Source organism: Antechinus flavipes, chromosome 3 (assembly GCF_016432865.1).
Source record: "Antechinus flavipes isolate AdamAnt ecotype Samford, QLD, Australia chromosome 3, AdamAnt_v2, whole genome shotgun sequence".
NCBI classification, from domain to species: domain Eukaryota; kingdom Metazoa; phylum Chordata; class Mammalia; order Dasyuromorphia; family Dasyuridae; genus Antechinus; species Antechinus flavipes.
In genome coordinates, this window is record NC_067400.1 from 229,416,057 (window position 1) to 229,435,028 (window position 18,972).

Below are 18,972 nucleotides of genomic sequence, written 5' to 3' on the forward strand. Positions count from 1 at the left end.
ACATTCACCCTTGCAAAACCTTGTGTTCCAATTTTTTTTCTCCCTACCTCCTCCCTTAGACAGCCAAGTAATCCAATATATGTTAAACATGTACAATTCTCCTATACATATTTCCACAATTATCATACTGCACAAGAAAAATCAGATCAAAAGGGAAAAAATGAGAAAGAGAACTAAAAGCAAACAAACAACAATAAAAAATGGGAAAATACTGTTGTGATCCATACTCAGTCCCACAGTCCTTTTTCTAAATGCAGCTGGCTCTCTTTATCACAAGTCCTTTAGAACTGGCCTGAATAACGTAGCTGTTGAAAAGAGTCATCACAGTTGATCATCGTACAATCTTGTTGCTGCTATGTACAATGTTCTCTTGTTTCTACTCATTTCACTTAACATCAGTTCATATAAGTCTCTCCAGGCCTTTCTGAAATCATACTGCTGATCATTTCTTACAGAACAATAATATTCCATAATATTCATATACCATAATTTATTCTACCATTCCTCAACTAATGGGCATCCACTCAGTTTTCAGTTTCTTGACACTACAAAAAGGGCTGCTATAAATAATTTCACACATGTGGATCCTTTTCCCTTTTTTATGATTATGAGAAAACTTGTAGGGAAATACAATAAAAATCATTTGATGAATAATTCTTGACGAATCAAAATAGTAAAAAGATATAAAGAATAATTTAGAAAAAGAATGAAGACATTACAAATATATACCTAACATTAGAAATAAGATTCATTTCATACTCAAGTATTCATAGTGTATTTAATCATATTTAATTCTCGAGGAAATTTTAAACATCTCTGAAAACAAAACATCCATATCATCCCTAGATAGAAACTACTATAAATATTGCATGACTTCTGTCATTGCCCTGAAACTCCTGGAGTAATTTTCTAAATATTTCTATTTTTATTCTGAGATTGGAAAAACATTTTTAAAATAAACTTTGAGAAGCTGTAGTAGATGTTGTAACAGTACTGTTGAAATCCATGTCCACTGAAGTGCTGTTTTACTTTACACTGTTCTGTCCTACTACAAATTGATATTAGAAATACCTTTTGAAGAACAAATTAAATAATCTGTCAGCAGAATAGTATCAAACTGATTTTATCTTACTTGCCTTCTGCCAGAAAACACAATCTATGAGCAAACATGATATTTGAAACAAGTTCATAACTTCATAGGAGAAATCTCCTTTGGAGTTTCTGAGTAATTCTCCACTTCCTCTTTCTCATGATCTACTTGATTTATGTGTGTATGTACCTCTAAGTTTCCTTGCCTGAGAGGATAGTACAACCTTTGTCTGTTCACCTGTAATGCTAAACTAAGGCTGCTTTTCTTTCTTTTTTCTTTTTCTTTTTTAGGCTTTTTTATGATTGTATGAGGAGAGGGAAGAGAACAGCAATGGTTGGCAATTACTTCTTTAACTCTTCCATTTATGATACACTCCCTAACTTCCAAAGAACTTAAAATAGAAAAGATAACTAGACACCAATAGTGACCTTGAATGTCCTGTTTCAAGAACTGTTACCTCTTTATAGAGTATTTAATATGTGAGTACATATGCATAAGTCAAAACTCTGACTTTAACAATCTTTCCCTAATTTTGATAAATACATTTAATGCTTAAAAGATTGAAAATGACCTACTTAATCTAAGCACTAATGCTGGTGTCTTATAAATATTCTCTCAGTAAACATTTAAGGAAGTCTATTAATGCAAGATGAATAAACAGATGTAGATTCAGCCACTTATTTTTGTCATTAATCATGCTCACAGGGTTTGCCAGAAGTTAAAAAGATATAGGAAAACTAATAAAGAGGTAATTTTACTTCAAGAGGATCCATAAATTATTCTAAGAGACAAATAATTATAGTCTATTTTGTGTCTTATGACTTTTTAGGATGCAAATGGGCAAATCTGTAAAAATTTTAAATGCTTGAAGCAAGTTAAAGAGAATGTCCATAAACATCAGTTTGATAGCCAGAAGGTAAATATGGGCTTTCTTCCAAATCCTGGTCAAGTTCCTCATAGATTGCTTAAAATTTCTTATTTACAGAGTTTTTATCTGGGCAAAGAATCATATTTTTCTAAATCTCAGAGATAATATAAATATGCATTGCATACATACATTCAGAGAGGGAGAGAGAAGCATTTCTAAAGAACTTTGGCATTTTTTAAATGGTTGTGTAACATCATCTTTAGAGGTAAAACAGACATTTTAGAGATTTGCTTTGTTTAATATTACTGTGCTTAAAACAGCTAGTTGGTGCATGGTGTGCCTGGATTCAGGAAAACTGTTCAAATGCTAGCTTTGTGACTTTGGACAACTCATTTGACCACTTTCTTCAACTTCACTAAACCTGTTTCTTTAACTGCAAAATGGGAACAATAATAGCACCTACCTCCCAAGGTTGTTGTGAAGATCAAATAAAATGATACTTGAAAAACACCTAGCACAAAGTAGATACTTAATAAATGCTTATTTCCTTTAAAAATTTTCTGTAACTGGACATGTATTAACACATTAAAGGAGACTGCCCACTTGTCAGGCATATTATAGCAGGGACTCTGTTGAAGTATAGGTTGTACTGGATAGCCAATTAAGTCCCTTACAACACTAAAATTTTAAGATTCTGGAATTCTGGATTAGTATGTGGAAGTAAGATGTATTGCAGAGAGATAGGGAGAGAGTATACTTACTTTCTGTGGTTGGCAATGATAAGTTGTTTCTGGTTCAGATTTTTTAAAAATTAAATCAGTTACAACATAGTTAAAGAACAAAATAAAAGTGCTGCATTCATTATACTTGGGCTTTGAATTGATATTTATTATATATGAGCTTTCCAAAAAGTTAATTCCTAACTTTTACTCACTATAGCTTAAATGCATGAAATCAGTACAGAATGAGGAATTTTAAATAAGCTCAAATGATGTTTCAGTAAACATCAAAGAATTGATTTAAGGAAAGATTAAAAGTGGATAGGAAAACTAGGAAACATTGATCTTTCAAGCTCAAAAGCAAACCTTCTCTAAACCAATGCCTTGTGTTTCAAAGGAAGGAATCTCACAAACAAATGTACAAATCTGAAGAAAGGTGGATGACTCATCCTGGGATTCAGTGAGCTCAAATCTCCAGTGCTTGGAGGTCCCTGTCTCAATATCCTTTCATCTTACACATGACACATTACTAAGTTTATATTAGAAATGCTTGTGCCCCCCCCCCCCCAAGCCTATCTTCCATCTATTCTGCATTTATTTTGTAAGCAATTAAGCTTTCATCCAATACTGCAGTGTTTGGAATATTGCTGGGTGTTTAGGAGAAGAAAACCCTCTATATTGGTGGAGAAAATCCGAGTAAAGAATAGAGCTGATGCAAGAGCTTCTTGGAAAAAAGACAAATATGGAGAGAGAGAGATGGATAAACAGACAGACAGAGACAGAGACAGAAACAGAGAGACAAAGATGAGACACAGAGATCAAGACACAGAGACCTAGAGAGACTTTAACAGGTAGAGATATAGAGGGGATTCAGCTCCTTAACATGTTTCTGATTTCTACCTTGCCTCTCTAATGATTCCAGAGAATTCCCTCTGGTTGAGGTTGGGTCCTCTCTAACCGTTGAGTTGAAATCTCATCTCACTCGCAACTAAAGAGATCATTGTCTTTTGTGTATTTTATGTTATCTTCATCAGTATAATCTTTTTGTGTTTCTGGGGATCCCAAAATATTGATATTCTAGACCAGTGACATGGGTATTCCAACAGAATTTGGAGGCTTAGATAATATCCAAGTCAAGAGGCAAAGTTTTATTAAAAATGAAACCCCAATTAAAGTAGGCTAAATTCCAAGAGAGGAAGAAAATGAAAAGCAAGGAAAAAGCAGGTAAATTTAGAGGGATTTGGGAGTACAGAACAAAGAACAGAGCAGGATAAATGATATCATATGATTCACATGATTGGTGGGAAGTCTGATAATGGGGACTAATAACAACTCCCTTTCTTAAATTAAGAAGTGCTCATTGTTTGAGTCCAGATATAAGGTAGTAGCTCAGAATTTGGGATGACAACCCAGACATCCTTGAAGGATAGCACAGTGGAATAAAGATATCAAGTCCAATTTCCTTTCTTTCATATACATTCTCCAAGGTTGTCCCACATCTCTCAATTCTTACAATGACTACATCATTCCCAAGGCCAGGTGTCCTGGGAATTTCTTGAAAAGTATTGGGTTCACAATGAGGTGATTCAAAGCAATTCCAATAGACTTGTGATGGAAAGTGCCATCCATATCCAAAGAGAGAATTATGCAGACTGAATATAGGTCAAAGTTTTGTTGTTTTTATTGTAGTTTGCTTGTTTCTTTTTCCTTTCTTATGTTTTTTTCCCTTTTGATCTGATTTTTTTTTGCATAGTGACAAATATAGAAATATGTGTAGAAGAATTGCATGTTTAACTATATCATTGCTTGCTATCTTGAAGAGAAGGGAAGAGAGGGAGAAAATTTTGAAACACAAGGTTTTGCAAAGACGAATGTGGAAAACTAACTTTGCATGTATTTGGAAAAATAAAAATCTATTTTAAAAAGTATTGGGGTCTCTACTGCTATTGGGACTTCTACCACACAATTCCCAAGACCAGGTAGTCTGGGGGTTATTACTCCAACATTTCTAAAGGCTGCACCACATCAGCCTCTCCAGTTTCTATTGACTATTTCATTTGGATAAATTGATTTGCTCATTAGTCTCTTTTAGTGTAACCAGAGTTTATTATGGAAGGAATTTAGCTGGCCAGTGTAAGCTAAGAGTAAGTTCTTAATCACACTATCAGCGATATTTAGAGGACAGGTGGACAGATAGACATAATTTTTGTCTGATACCCCTTTTGAAGACAGTTAAGGGAAAGAGCAAACACCTACATAGTAGAAAAATTGCTGTCTCTCTGGAGGGATGTATTCCAGATTTCAGGGATATCTATTCCCACTATTTGTGAGTCACATTTAGACAGCCAAAAATATATATGTATATTATTGTTGTGTTGTTCAGTTACTTTAGTTGTGTCTGATTCTTTAAGATCCCATTTGGGTCTCAGGTTTTCTTAATAGAGATGCTATAGTGGTTTGCATTTTCTTCTCCAGGTCATTTTCCATATGAGGAAACTGATGCAAACAGGGTAAAGAGACTTGTTCAGGGTCACACAGCTAATAAATATATGAGACTAGATTTGAATTCAGGAACATTAGTCTTCCTGACTCCAGACCCAGCACTCTATCCACTAAGTAAGATTTTCACATCAAACAAATATATATACTGATTTACATATGTCATCTCCCCCATTAGAATAAAAACTCATTGAAGAAGGAACTTTGCATCCCAACTTAGCACAGTGTTTTGTGCATTTCAGTAATAAATAAATGCTTGTAAATTGTCTGAGTAGCTGTTAACTACCACAACTCTTTCCTGTCTTAGCTATAAATTGTTTTTGTTTAATTAAGAAAGTTAAACTAATTAGATTGAACATTTTGATCGATCCAGTTTATGTCCATGTTATGTTCTGTTATTTTTCAATTGTGTTGGACTCTTTATGACCCTATTTGGGTTTTCTTGGCAAAGATACTGGAGTGGTTTACCATTTCCTTCTCTAACATTTATATCTATAAGTTCCATGCAAAATTCAATATTTTCTATTCAATTAAATATTTTTCCATTTGTTGGTGGTAGCATTCAAATAGAGTTAGAAAAATTCAGTTGTGTCCTTTCTCCTTGAACCATTATTACTCACAGAAATAAAATGAAATGAGATAGTCATGATTCCTATGGTTCAACAACAAATCCCTCTGAGAAATTCTTTTTAATAACCCATTTCCTCTCTGTTCATCCATCTAGATGATGCTGGAATGTGTGGTATGCATACAATTGCAGTGATCCCAGAATTCATAACTTTTTCCCAGGGAATATAAGAGCTTAAAAGATTGATTCTATTTCCAGGTTTGTTTGTTTTTTAAATAAATTTAGTGTGCAACATTTTGTCTAATTTGCTTCCCTTTAAAAGAGAGAAAAGAAAGGTAAGCCTCTGCAACTTTTTTTTTACTGTACACTCCTATCAACCACTCTTCTTAATTATTTCAATTCGGTTTGACAAAAATTAAGTAAAAGCCTGTTATATAAAAGGTTCTATATGAGATGCTGGAGCTAGGAAGAAAAAAATCAAATAGTCCCAGCATTCTAGGATCTTACACATACACATATAAGTAAATACATGAAAATAAAATAACTTGGACTTTAAACAATGTTAACAACTTGGAGTATCAAGAGAAGTCCTGTGGAAGGAGCAATATAGAAAGTGTTGGATGCAAGAGATGTTTTGGAAGTAGAATTAACAAGACTTGATAATTAATTGGATGTGGTGGAGAATAAGGAATAGTGAAGAAATAAAGATGAATGAATGAATAAATTAAAAAGCATTCATTAGGCATTTATTAAGTTCCAAGTTCTGTGTTAAGGCCAATAGTATAAATACAAAAAGTAGGATGTTCCCTGCTCTTAAAGAGCTTTTTTCAAATAGGGGAATATGACAAATATAGGGGAATGATGACTAAAGCTATGTGTTTTGATTTAGAAACAAGGACAGTGAGTTGAATCATAAAGCAATTGGTTGACAGGAAGAATATTGTTGATTTATGTTCCCAGAGCTGGTGGTGAAAAGTTCCAGGAGAAAGAGGAGATCTGAGTGATTGAGGAAAAAAATACTTAATGTATGACATGAAGATGGCCAGAAAGTATTGTGGTGACTCTGGGGGTTTTTAGACATGTTAAATTCATCAGTGAGGAGTGCAGGTCCCAGGGTGGGAGCTAAAGTGCTCAATGAAAGATAGGGGACAGAGCAAGATAGCATCCATGAAGATAGTTGGAGGTTTTAAAGACTGAGACTGGAGAATAGCAGAAATAGGGTCTCATTGCTGTTTTTGTCATTAGTAGACCAAAATTCAGCATCATCTCTTCACTCCCGACTCAACAATCCTTTCCTCCACTTAAGAGAAAGGCCCACTACTTGCTCCATCTCCTAGAACAAAACAACCTGCAGAATCTGTGTGCAGAATTTTTTTCTGTGCATCAATCTAACTTCAGACTTTTGTGTAGCATCACAATCTATTAGAGTTAGAAAAAACCCTATCACTCCTCTAATCCAATTCCTTCAATTTATAGATGAAGAAACTGAAGCCCAGAGAGGCCATGCAGCTATTAGTGACAGATCCAGTACTTATACTCAGTTCTATAACTTCTGGTCCAGTGGTCTCTTACTATATGAGGCTAACGACCATAGCACCTGTTTCCAACTGTTTTACCTAAAAAAGAAAATGTCAAGGGGTATGAAATGGATAGATTGTCTGTCGCAGAAAAACTCAAAAAGACTGTGTATATTTACTTTAGCACTAGCTGCAGTTGAAGAAGTAGCTAAGCCTAAGACCCCCAGGAAGTAGCAGCATCTTCCTGCCCACAGACCATTGGCTTTGTTTCTAGCATGGCCCTTACAGTCATTATTTAGGGAAGCAATCTTGTGGAGATTCCTCATTCCCACCACCAGCAACATTAATGGCCTACCAACATCTAGCAACAAACTTACTAGTCCAAAAGCCCTGAAAATTAAACTCAGACATTATTTCCCCCAAAATACCTATACCTCCCCACCCCCATCAATCCTACAGTAAGCCCACTCCAGGAAAGTAACCCTCATGAAGAGATGACCTGGCAACTTGCAATTGCTGCAGCTTCTCCCTTCATAGCATCCACACTACTGAAGATCCACCACCTTAGGCTAGTCAAATAGGTCAATATTAGACAGTGATGCAGTTTGATCAATGGAAATGAACTCAAGAAGATGCATATATAACTCAATATTTTCTTGGAAGTAATTAATACATTGAGGCAATAGTGTCAACGGCTTCCTCTTTGCTAATTGTAAGATGAATGAGAAAAGTAATGGCAACATATTCTTAATAAACAAGAAAAGAAAAATTAATGTTTTGAATGGCTGAAGTCACTATTGTGTCATTTGGGAAACATTACAGGCCTAGACAGTAATGTTAGAAGGTATGTGCCTTATTTATAAAGGTGTATGATGGCCTCTAGTGGTGTGTATATGAAAACTACACAGTTATATAATTTAAAATACTGCTGCCTAGTTAAACATTTATTCTTTCTTGTTACCATCTTTGTAAAGGGTGTCTCCTTTGTCTTTTGCATGCCTCACTAAAGTTGGCAGATTTTTAAATGAAAAGGTCACTTTCCATCAGCATGAAAAAGCTATAGACTACAAAAAGGAATGTTAGGGGAAATAATCTGAGTCATTTTCATATTTGTTGAGGTTTTTCTAATAAAATGATTATATGAGAGACAGATGTTTTAGAAATACATCATAATGATGATGTACATTAATGAACCAGTAATAAGAAGGCAAAGTAAAACCCTAAATGATGTTTAAAGGACAAAATGTTAGCAGCAATTTTCTTTCAAAAGAGGTTCATTGAAAAAGCAAATTCAGAAAGTTGTTTAAAATTCAGAATACTTCATATATAGGAAATGTTAGGTACAATTCATACAAGATTTCTTAATATTTCATCAAATGTATTTCAAACTTCTTTCCATTCCCCTACAAGAAGCCCAGGTCTTCCCAATCATAAAAACCTTCCCCTGCCACCCTTTCCAGTTGTCATTCTATTTCTCTCCTTTTTATCTAAGTTCTTAGGGAAAGATGTAAAGCGATTGACCAGGTAAATGCCTGATCAATTTAATAAGTTGAAAGGATAATTTTGCTCATGATGAAAAATGTTATCCACTTCCAGAGGATGAACTCTGAAGCACAGATTGAAGCATATTTATTTTCACTTTCTTGATTTTTTTTTTTGCCTCTTTTTTTTGGGCAACATTGACTAATGCAAAAATATATTTTATATGACTTCACATGTATACATATCGTTTATCTTCTCAGAGGATGGGAAAGTATTGGGAGGGAAGGAGAGAATGTGGAATTGAAATTTTTTTTAATGAATATTTAAAAGGAGGGAGGAAAAGACCTTCCATAGAAATAAAAATATGCCCTGGCACATTGCTGAGAGGACATTGGAAGTTTAGGACTGCCTCCAAGATCTTTGATGACTGGGAGTCAAGGGATAAAGGACTTTTGTTGATTGAGCAGTCCTTTCACCATACTTTGTTTAAAAATGAGCTATGAAACAGTTCTGACCTTTTTATGTGCTTTTCTCTCCCTCTCATTCTTGTCCTTCCAACTTGGAGTACAGCAAGAGAAAAAGGGAAAGATATTTCTAATAGAAAATGGCAATCTGCGAGAGAAATACATGGTGATCCTTTTGTGCTTACATAGGTGCCCTCAGTTTCTGGATTTTCAGCTTCTTAAGTCTTTTGCCTTATTTCTTTTTTTTCCAGAGAATAGTTTAAAAACTAAAGTTCCTGAGAATGGTCTTTCAGTAGCAATTGGAACATTGATGGAGTTCCTGTAGAAGCATATGTTATCAGTGGACATTTGCTTGCATGTGGCCTAAGAGACTAAAGTGGACTTCTCTAGACTTAGGAGTCACCTTATCTTCAATCCCAAATTTGAGAGTTCCTGAGTTTGATCATTTGATCAATAGGCAGTGTCTATTACAAAGAGGCAATTTTCCTTAACAATAGTGAATTCACTCTTAGTGAAACCTGATAAAAGAGAATTACTCTGAAGCTGAAATGCCAAATTCATAAGACAGTGGAGACAAGATCTTGACCTTGTTAAGCTTCCTTTTACTATGGTTTGCTCAGATAGCATAGCTGAGACTTGACAATTGTTTGTTCAAAAAACATGTTGTTACCTTTGAAAAAAGGTGATCTTAGTGAGTCTTGTGGATTATTTTGGTACTTCATGCTTCTCTATTTTTTTAGACTCCTCTGAGTCTTTGGTATCTTGTGCATTTTCTGAGATAAAGACTTTACCATACCCAATACCTATATAATAAATTGAGTATCTGTAAAAGGGTGAGAATTCCACATGTGCAAAACTGTTTATAGCAGCTCTTTTTATGTAACAAGGAATTGTAAATTGAGTGGATTCTCATTAATTAGGGAATGGCTGAATAAATTAATGTATGTTAATGTAATGGAATATTATTGCTCTATAAGAAATGATGAGCAGGCTGATTTCAGAAAAGCCTTCAAAGACTTACATGAATGCTGAATGAAGTGAGCAGAACTAGGAGAAGATTGTATATAGTAAAAAGAAGATTATGAGATGATCAACTATGATAGACTTAGCTCTTCCCAGCAATGTGGTGATCCAAGACAATTCCAATTGACTTGGGGTGGAAAATGCTATCCACATCCAGAGACAGAACTATAAAGATTGAATGTATATCAAAGCATAGTATGTTCACTTTTTTTTTTTCTTTTTCTTTCTCATGAGTTTCCCCTGCTGTTCTGATTTTTCTTTCACAATATGCTAACATGGAAATATTAGGTTAAATTAGTTTAAAATGATTATACATGGAGGGAGCTAGATGGCACAGTGGATAGAGTATGAATAAAAGGGTATGGAGAGGTCAAAGAGGATGAAAACTAGTGGGGGGAAAGTCATTGAGCTTGTTAATTAGGTTATGAGTGAACTTAGAGAACAATTTTAGGAGTAGTGATGACTAAAAATCAATCGCCAAACTTTAAAAAAAGAATGGTTTTTTTTCTATATCTTGAATTCATCACTTTGCTGTGATGAAACAGATAAAATGCTTCATCACAGACCTTCTGGAAATATGATTAGTAATTGCTTTGAACAGAGATCTTAAGTCTTTCAACACTGTTTTTTTTTGTGTGTGTGTTTTTTTTTTTTTTTTACAGTGTTGTAGTTCTTGTGTAAATCGTATCCTTGTGGAACATTATTCTTTAATGCCCCTATCTCATCTTTTAAAACATTATAATCCGAGCTCTTTTGGAGGGCAACATCTAATTTATAATAATTCTTTATACTATGTGTGCCTTCTTCAGTTTAGTTCAGGAACTGTGGCTCAGACCAATTTAGTTTTGATTTGGGTGACCTGACTGCTACTAATTTGGAGCATTGGATTTTCAGGGTTCTCTATAGTATCTCAAGACACAGTGCTACTGAATCAGGATCTTAGAGTGTGTCAAAACCAGAAAATTAATGACCAAAGAGTCACAGAAGTTGTGCAAAAATTGTTAATTCTGAAATTACCAAAGAGCTCACAAAGGTTAAACTCTGAAAAACAAGATAAAACCAAATAGCTAACTGAGATTAAAAGCAAGAAGCATTGTTTATTCCATTTATTCCAGGGAAATTAGACATATGTGCCAGGGTGTCCTGTAGAAGGAGATCCAAAGCAGAAAGGCTAAACCTTAATATACAAAGGTGGGGTTAGAAAGTTAACTGAGTAGTGAGGTACATTTGCACCAATAAGGGGTAACAGCAACAATGAGGCAAGTTTGATTCATAGCAGGGCTTCATGACTGGAATATAGTTCCTACTGTCTTCAAGATGTTTGCACCATATGAATGTTAAAAACTATCTGTGCATGTATTTGGAAAAATAAAAAGCTATTATATATTTTAAAAATTTGTACCATAATGTCCCATCAGTATAGAATATTTTGGAAACTGAATTTATCTTTCTTCCTAAACCTGTTTTCCTTCTGATTCACTATTTCTGTCTATACCTTTTACTACATATTTCACATTTTTAAATTTTCAAGCTCTTTGACTGCTCCCTTTCCCTATTCCTCGTATCAGTCCTACATAAGATACATCTTTTGTGTTTATCTCCTTTTCTCTATTCTCACTAGCACCATCATAGTATAGGCCCCATCTAAACTACTCCAATAATCTCCTATCAGGTTTTCCTGACCCTAATTATGCCTTCTTCTAATTTATCAATATGATTAACTAGAGATCTTCTCCCCTTCCCAGCCCTAGCAGCTATTGCTTTATTTACACAAGGTAATGAATACCTTCACTCCTACTTCATACTTTCACTCATACCTTCACTTCTACTGAACACGAGTCAAGCTTTGTCACACTATAACCTAAAGGGCTTAATAATTTTTGGTCAAAGACAAGGCTGCTTACATATGACTTGGATGAGTAGAGAATTAACAATTCCTTCGGGCAAGATGGTAAAATCTTAGGCCTTAGTGCTATTCTTATAGTTGAACCCTCCAAAATGTATTATCTATTCTTATTTGAACATGAGCTTCTTAAGAGCAAGAACTGATTGTCTTGTTTTTCTATTTGTTCCCTGTGCTTAGCATAAGACTTCATATATATTAAATACTTTATAGGTATTTTTATGTTCCATCCTGTCTTTTGCACAGATCTGGTTATTTCATCATCTTTTTACTCAAAATCTTTGGTAAGTCCCAATTATAGTAGTGGTAACCTACTAAAATACAGTTCCTACCATTTAAAATCCTCTACAATCTAGTATCTCATATTTTTCACATATAGAATACACTTTATTCTCCAGTCAATCAAGACTAATCCCTGCCCCTAGACTTGCCACTTCCCCACAACTCGCTGTCAGTTCATGATGATTCCTATCCCTGGAATGCCCTTATTTCTTATTATTTGATGAATTATCACTCACCTTTTAAAATTAAATTTAGATTCTATCTCTCATGAAACTTTCCCTGTTCTCTTCTTCTTTGGATCTCATAATATTTTGTCTTCTCTAACATTTATCATGTATTACTGTATAGTACTGTATAGTAATAGTATTATATATCTATAATACTATTATATTATCTATCTATATATCTATATATCTATCTATATATCTATTATATATCTATAAGGTTTCCCTCGCTGGCTTATAAATTTCATGAGAACAGGGATTGGGTGTTAACTAAACTATGTCAGAGTGCTTTACACACAGTAAGAAGTTAATAAATATTTGTTGAATGAATGAATATGCTACTTGACATAAAATTTTAATTTGTTAATCAAGTCCCACTTGTGCAATGTAGATTATTTTTCTGTCTTAGGATCTATTTCTCTGATTAAAAAAGCAAAGCTAAAGAAGTTTAATGTATTATTTTAATTGGATACTTAATGAAAATCAAGCTGCTTCATCTGATTAAATGACTTAATTTGAAAGCATAAATCCATTTTATATTACCCAAAATGACAAAATCACAGAAAAGCATCTATCTAGATTTCAAATTCCAATCCAAAGCTCTATTCTTTTTTATTTCTCTAGTAGGTACTTCCAGGATATCAGGTTTTTATAAAATTTTTATTATTATTCTGATTTTTACAAACAGGATTTTATGCATAATAAATTCAGTGTATTAGTTCAAAAATAAAGTTCTACTTATATGATTCCTTTTGAACTTCCTTCAATTTTCTTCTGTGCATTTAATACAAATTCTTCCTTGATTCTAGTATCATTCTTTTTTCTTTTTAAAAAAATCACTGTTATTAATCTCCCTTTCTGTTCCCCAGAATATTGGACAATCCACCCTTTGCCAAAAAAAACCCTTCCCTTGTAAAAAAAAAAAAAAAATTAAGTATAGCCTAGAAAAGCAAATCTGGTCATTGGATATGTATCCAGCTCTAGATCATCATTTCCCTAATGAAGGGTAGAGATCATGTTTCATCATTGCTTCCCAAGTCTTGGTTTTCATGATTTGGGTCCTTAATTCTTTTAAGGATATTTTTCTTTACAATGCTATAGTCAGTGTATAAATTTTTCTTATTGCTGCATCAATTCATACAAGTATTCCAAGATTTTATACAAAGTAAGTATAGAACATATAAAATAACTTGGAATATACCTCCCATATACATCGAGGAATTATACTTATTCCCCCTTCTGCCAAGTCTCTACAAATTTTTTTGAGGCACAGGTCCTGTAAATGTCATGCTGCAGAAGCAAAAGAAAATGTGACTCTTAACTAGCTGAGAGAATGCTAAGCACATTTCATACAATTCTGAAAGTTGTAAGAAACCTATTGGAGGACATACTTTGGAGGACTTCGACCCAAATAACATAACACCATAAACAAATCTGAGGAGAGATATTTCACAATTATAGATAGAAGAAGAGTTCTTGATAAAAGAATGGACAAGATCACAGGACTGAAAAGACAATTTTGATTAAATAAATTTAAAAAATATTTTAATAGTATTTTATTTTTTTCCAATTACATGTGTTGAGGTATGAGAATTAAGGGTAAGAGATCCCCTCCGGTCGTAGATTTTTTGTGACAGAATTCGCAAACCCGAAGTTTGTGGCAAAAGGGGATTTATTTGCACTAAGAAGACAGCTTTCTTAGTGGGCAAAGAATCCTGTTAGGATAATTTTTCAAATGTCTGGACATATAGCATAAAATATATTGGGGCTGCTTTGATCTTTGGCCCCCAGCCAGGGGCCAATATCCAGATGAACCTGAGACTGATTTTCAATTCAATTCAATTCAAAATTAAATGAGATTACTTATCTTGAGAGTTTGCTTATGGATAGGAGGATGTGCCCCTCCCAGAGGTCTGGAGGTTTGAGACCCTGAATCACCCTTCCTCCAAAGATTCCTTTCATAATCTCCCCCCACAGATTAAAGGGGAGACAATTTATATCACACATAAAGCCAATTTTTTGAAAAAAGATTTTCATTTCCATATTTTCTTATTCTTTCCCTAAGATGGTAAGCAATTTGATAAGTTATATATGTGTATCAATTTAAATTTTTTTTTCAATTTTAAAAAAAGTTTTGTACTAGTGAAATAAATGTAGTTCAAATTAGAAGGGAAATAATTTTAAAAAATTATTTCCCCCAGTTTTGGATGGGCATTTGGATGGGCATATTTTGAGTTTCAGAGATTGGGCACCCTTTCCCAAGAGAAAGAAATAAACTTTTTCCTGCATTTATACTCAAACTCCTGATTGTGTTAGTGGTCACTACTGTCCCACACATATGTAAAAACTAATTTTTTTGGTTAATTATACATGTACAGTTTTTTTTAAAACATATTTTCTTATGAATCATGTTGTAAGAGAAAAATCAGAACAAAAAGGAAAAACCATCAGAGAAAAAAACAAAAAAGAAAAAAAGATACTGAACATAGTATGTGTTGATTTACTATCAGTCTCCAATTTGGATGGTGTTTTCATCCAAAGTTTATTGGGATTGCCTTGGACCACTGAACTCCTGAGAAGAAGCAAGTCAGTCAGAGTTCACTATCACATAGTCTTGCTGTCGCTGTATACAATGTTGTCCTGATTCTGTTTGTTTTGCTCAGCCTTAATTCATGTAAATCTTTCTAGGCCTTTCTAAAATCAAACTGTTTATCATTTTTTTAGAACAATAATATTCCACTATTTTCAGATGCTGAAACTTATTCAACTATTCCCAATTGATGGGCATCTATTCATTTTCCAATTCTTTGCTACCACAAAAAGAGCTGATGCAAACATTTTTTGCACCTGTGTGTCCTTTTCTCTCTGCTTTTGATTTCTTTGGAATACAGACCCAGTTGTGGCACTGCTGGGTCAAAGGGTAGGCATAGTTTTATAGTCCTTTGAACATAGTTATAAATTGTTCTCTTAATGTCTGTGATGTTATATAGTTTCTAGGGGAGACAGCAATGATTTTGAGGTCCTCTGATTTTAGGGAGGCTTTTGTTCTAACAATAAATCAGTAATCCTAAACCTTCTGGCTTTGGAGCCTGCCTCAGGGCCTTCCCACACTCCCAAACTGTCAGATTCTGAATAGCCCACTCTTCATTTCATTGTTGACTATTAAATAGCTTCTGGCCTCAGGAGTCCCAGTCCTGAGATAATAGTGATAATCTGTTGGTCAGTGAGAACCAAATTCTAGAGACCACTCCCTGGCCTAGGCCCTACCCCTGGACCACAAAATTAGCATGTCAGTGATAGAAAGCTTCTCTCTTAGCAGTTTGCTAATCTCCTCTGGAATTTAGTCCCCTTCATTTGTCATTACAATTACAATAAAACTTTGCCCCTTGCCCAGGAAATGGGTTCAAGCCTGCAAATTCTTTTGAGATACCTCACTACACTAGTCTGTGACCTCAAACTTTGGGGGTCCCATTCTGAACCTCAATATAAGGAACCAAAATTATATTCCTATAGATAATGATGGTATAAACAAAACCTCAGCAAAAGACCAAGTCCCTGCTAACATCCTAGTATCTATGTGGGCCATAAGGAGGGACCTCGACTGGAGAAGACTTTTGTTGAATTTAAGTAGGCCTTTGCTACAATGGCCCCTAGTTGAATTTCCACAACTACTCCCTAAGGGAAGTAGGGAGGAACATTATCTTGTCCTTAAGTGGGCTTCTGTTATCCTTGAGTGGGTCTTTATTGCTGTGAATCCTTGTTGAATTCCTTGTCACTTAACATGGACAAAATTATCATGACCCCACAATTACTGTATTCAATCAGAAGGACAAGTTATGATGTTAACATAGAAGATTATTTTTTTGTCTATAAAAGAACCTATTGGTACCCCACTTCTTTGCAATTTAGCCCACCTTATGGCAACAAGTTCTCTAGGAACTTTGCTTGCCTTATCACATCTACCCCTTTATTGATGACAAGTTTCCCTAGAGAAATTTAGCTCATGTCTTTCCCCTTGTAAATTGCTAATTCCTTTTTGGGAATTAAACCTGCCATTAGCATAATAACAAAATCCTTGCCTCTTGATTTGGAGATGATCTAAGGCTATAAATTCCTTTAAGCCATCTCATGGCACCAGTTTGAAACCCCAATATATTTTGGGGATCACATTCCTGCTCCCCAACAAAAGCATCTAAAGATATGGCACCTGAAATGGAAAGAAGGACCATATATGGCAAGAAACTATAGTTGTATGTAGCAGAATAGCCATCTCCAAAAGAAACTTTCATTCCTGCTTGTGCTTTTTTCACAGCTAGTTCTGGTGTCTGCAAGCCCTCAGTTGTCCCAAGATTGCATGATCCAAAGAGAGGTATGGTCACAGCTCTACTAGTCTATGCTCTGACTTGTGAAGGACCACACACAGTATTCTCTGCCCTGAAACCATAATAAAGGCTCTTGTACTCCACCTATAAAATATAGATAATAATACCTACCTTCCAGGGCAGACTAAATTGCCAGGGGCCACTGAATTAACTGAAAAAACTATTAGAGTTTTACTTAAGACATATAAGGCAGAGTATCCCACCATCCCTTAGGTATCTTTAAACAAACCTTACCTCAAATGATCCTCTGAATTTCTATCAAAGTTCACTCTACTTTGTACCTGGCCAGGAAGAATGAAAAAAGACAAACTTTAAAGCCTTGAGAAGGACTGAGATATAAGATTTCAGGATGAACTCCCCAATGGAAAATGGGGGACATAGAAGTTAAGACAGAAGGTTACTGAAACTTGGTACCACAAGCCAGAGAATGAAGGGTGAATCTTTACATCCATCATATCTTCTTTTATATTATCCTTTCTTTGCCCCTACCCCAGAAGAAAATAGCTTAGTGATAGGATAGAGGATAGAGTGCTGATCTCCGGGTTAGGAGGACCTGAGTTCAGATTTGAACCTTAGATACTTATGCTTACTAGCTATGTGACCCTGGGCAAATCAATTAACTCTGCTTGCCTCAATTTCTTCATCCATAAAATGATCTATAAAAAGAAATGACAAACCACTCCAATATCTTTGCCAAGAAAACACCAAAAGAAGTCACAAAGTCAACTAAATAACAACAACAGAGGAAGAGGTGAAGAAAGAAAAACAATATGAAGAATACTAGTGATCTAAACTGTAGCCATCTGATTCTATACCACTATTTCTCCTTTCTTCTCTTCATTTAGACACTGGTTCTTATCCTTTCTTTACTTTTAGTCTCTTCTTTATAATAGGTCACACATTTTTTAATGCTTTATCTTTTTTTATATCACCAACATTTTCTTCAGTATTCCTTACCTGTTTTCTTCCCAGAGAGTTATCTCATATAAAAATATATTCATGTTAATATTATGTCACAACAATGTTTGTATGCATACACTTACATATAAATACATATATATGTATATGCATATATACACATATATGCTTGTTTATAATCAGCTGAGAGTCTTAGTAGATAGAATGTTGTAATGGGCTGAGGCTTGAGTTGATGCACTGAGGTCCCAAGCACATGAGGCTAAATAGTAATTGGACCATACTCTATTAATATATAAGCTTGGAGAAAGAATGGCCCCCGCCCACTCTTTGTACAAGTCCTGATGTGTTGTATAGGAAATGATGATTTTGGTGGGTGGAGGCAGAGGAGTGGAAAAGGAAGGGGAGGAGAGACTATTTTGGTTTTACCATTACAATGGGAGGAGATGGCTCAGTGGGTAGAGCACCAACCCTGAAATCAGGAGGACCTGAGTTCAAATCCAGCCTCTTAACTAAATTTTCTTAACAATGGGGTTCTAGTGGCAGAGAGTTGTGGGAATCCCCTTTTGGTTAGCACAGGTCCTTTGTAAAAGAATTCACAAACCCGAAGAGTTTTAAGTGGCAAAAATGGAAGTTTATTGTTGGATGAGAAGTCAGCTTTGCTAAGAGACTGACTTCCTAATGGTGATGAAATTTAGATTTGGTGAACCCAAATGAAATTAGGGTTTCTGGTAGTCAGAGAGTTAAATGAGGTCAAGTGGCAGAATCAGGGTTCAGGGTAGGTTTGGCTCCCCTGTACCCCTTGGGATTCAGAGCAAGGGTAGGGAGTTTTGGGGAACTCCATTCTGGCAGTGCAAGAAGTTCCCTGTAAAGGAATTTACAGACCTGTAAACCTAGATTGATAAAAGAAGTTTATTATGGGGATTGAAAGTAAGGTTAAAGTCTGGTTAAGGAGATAGGTGAGTGTAAAGAAAATATGGCACTGGAAAAGAGTATTTCAGTGGGCAGAGGCTCCTTGGGATGTGAAGCATGGTAT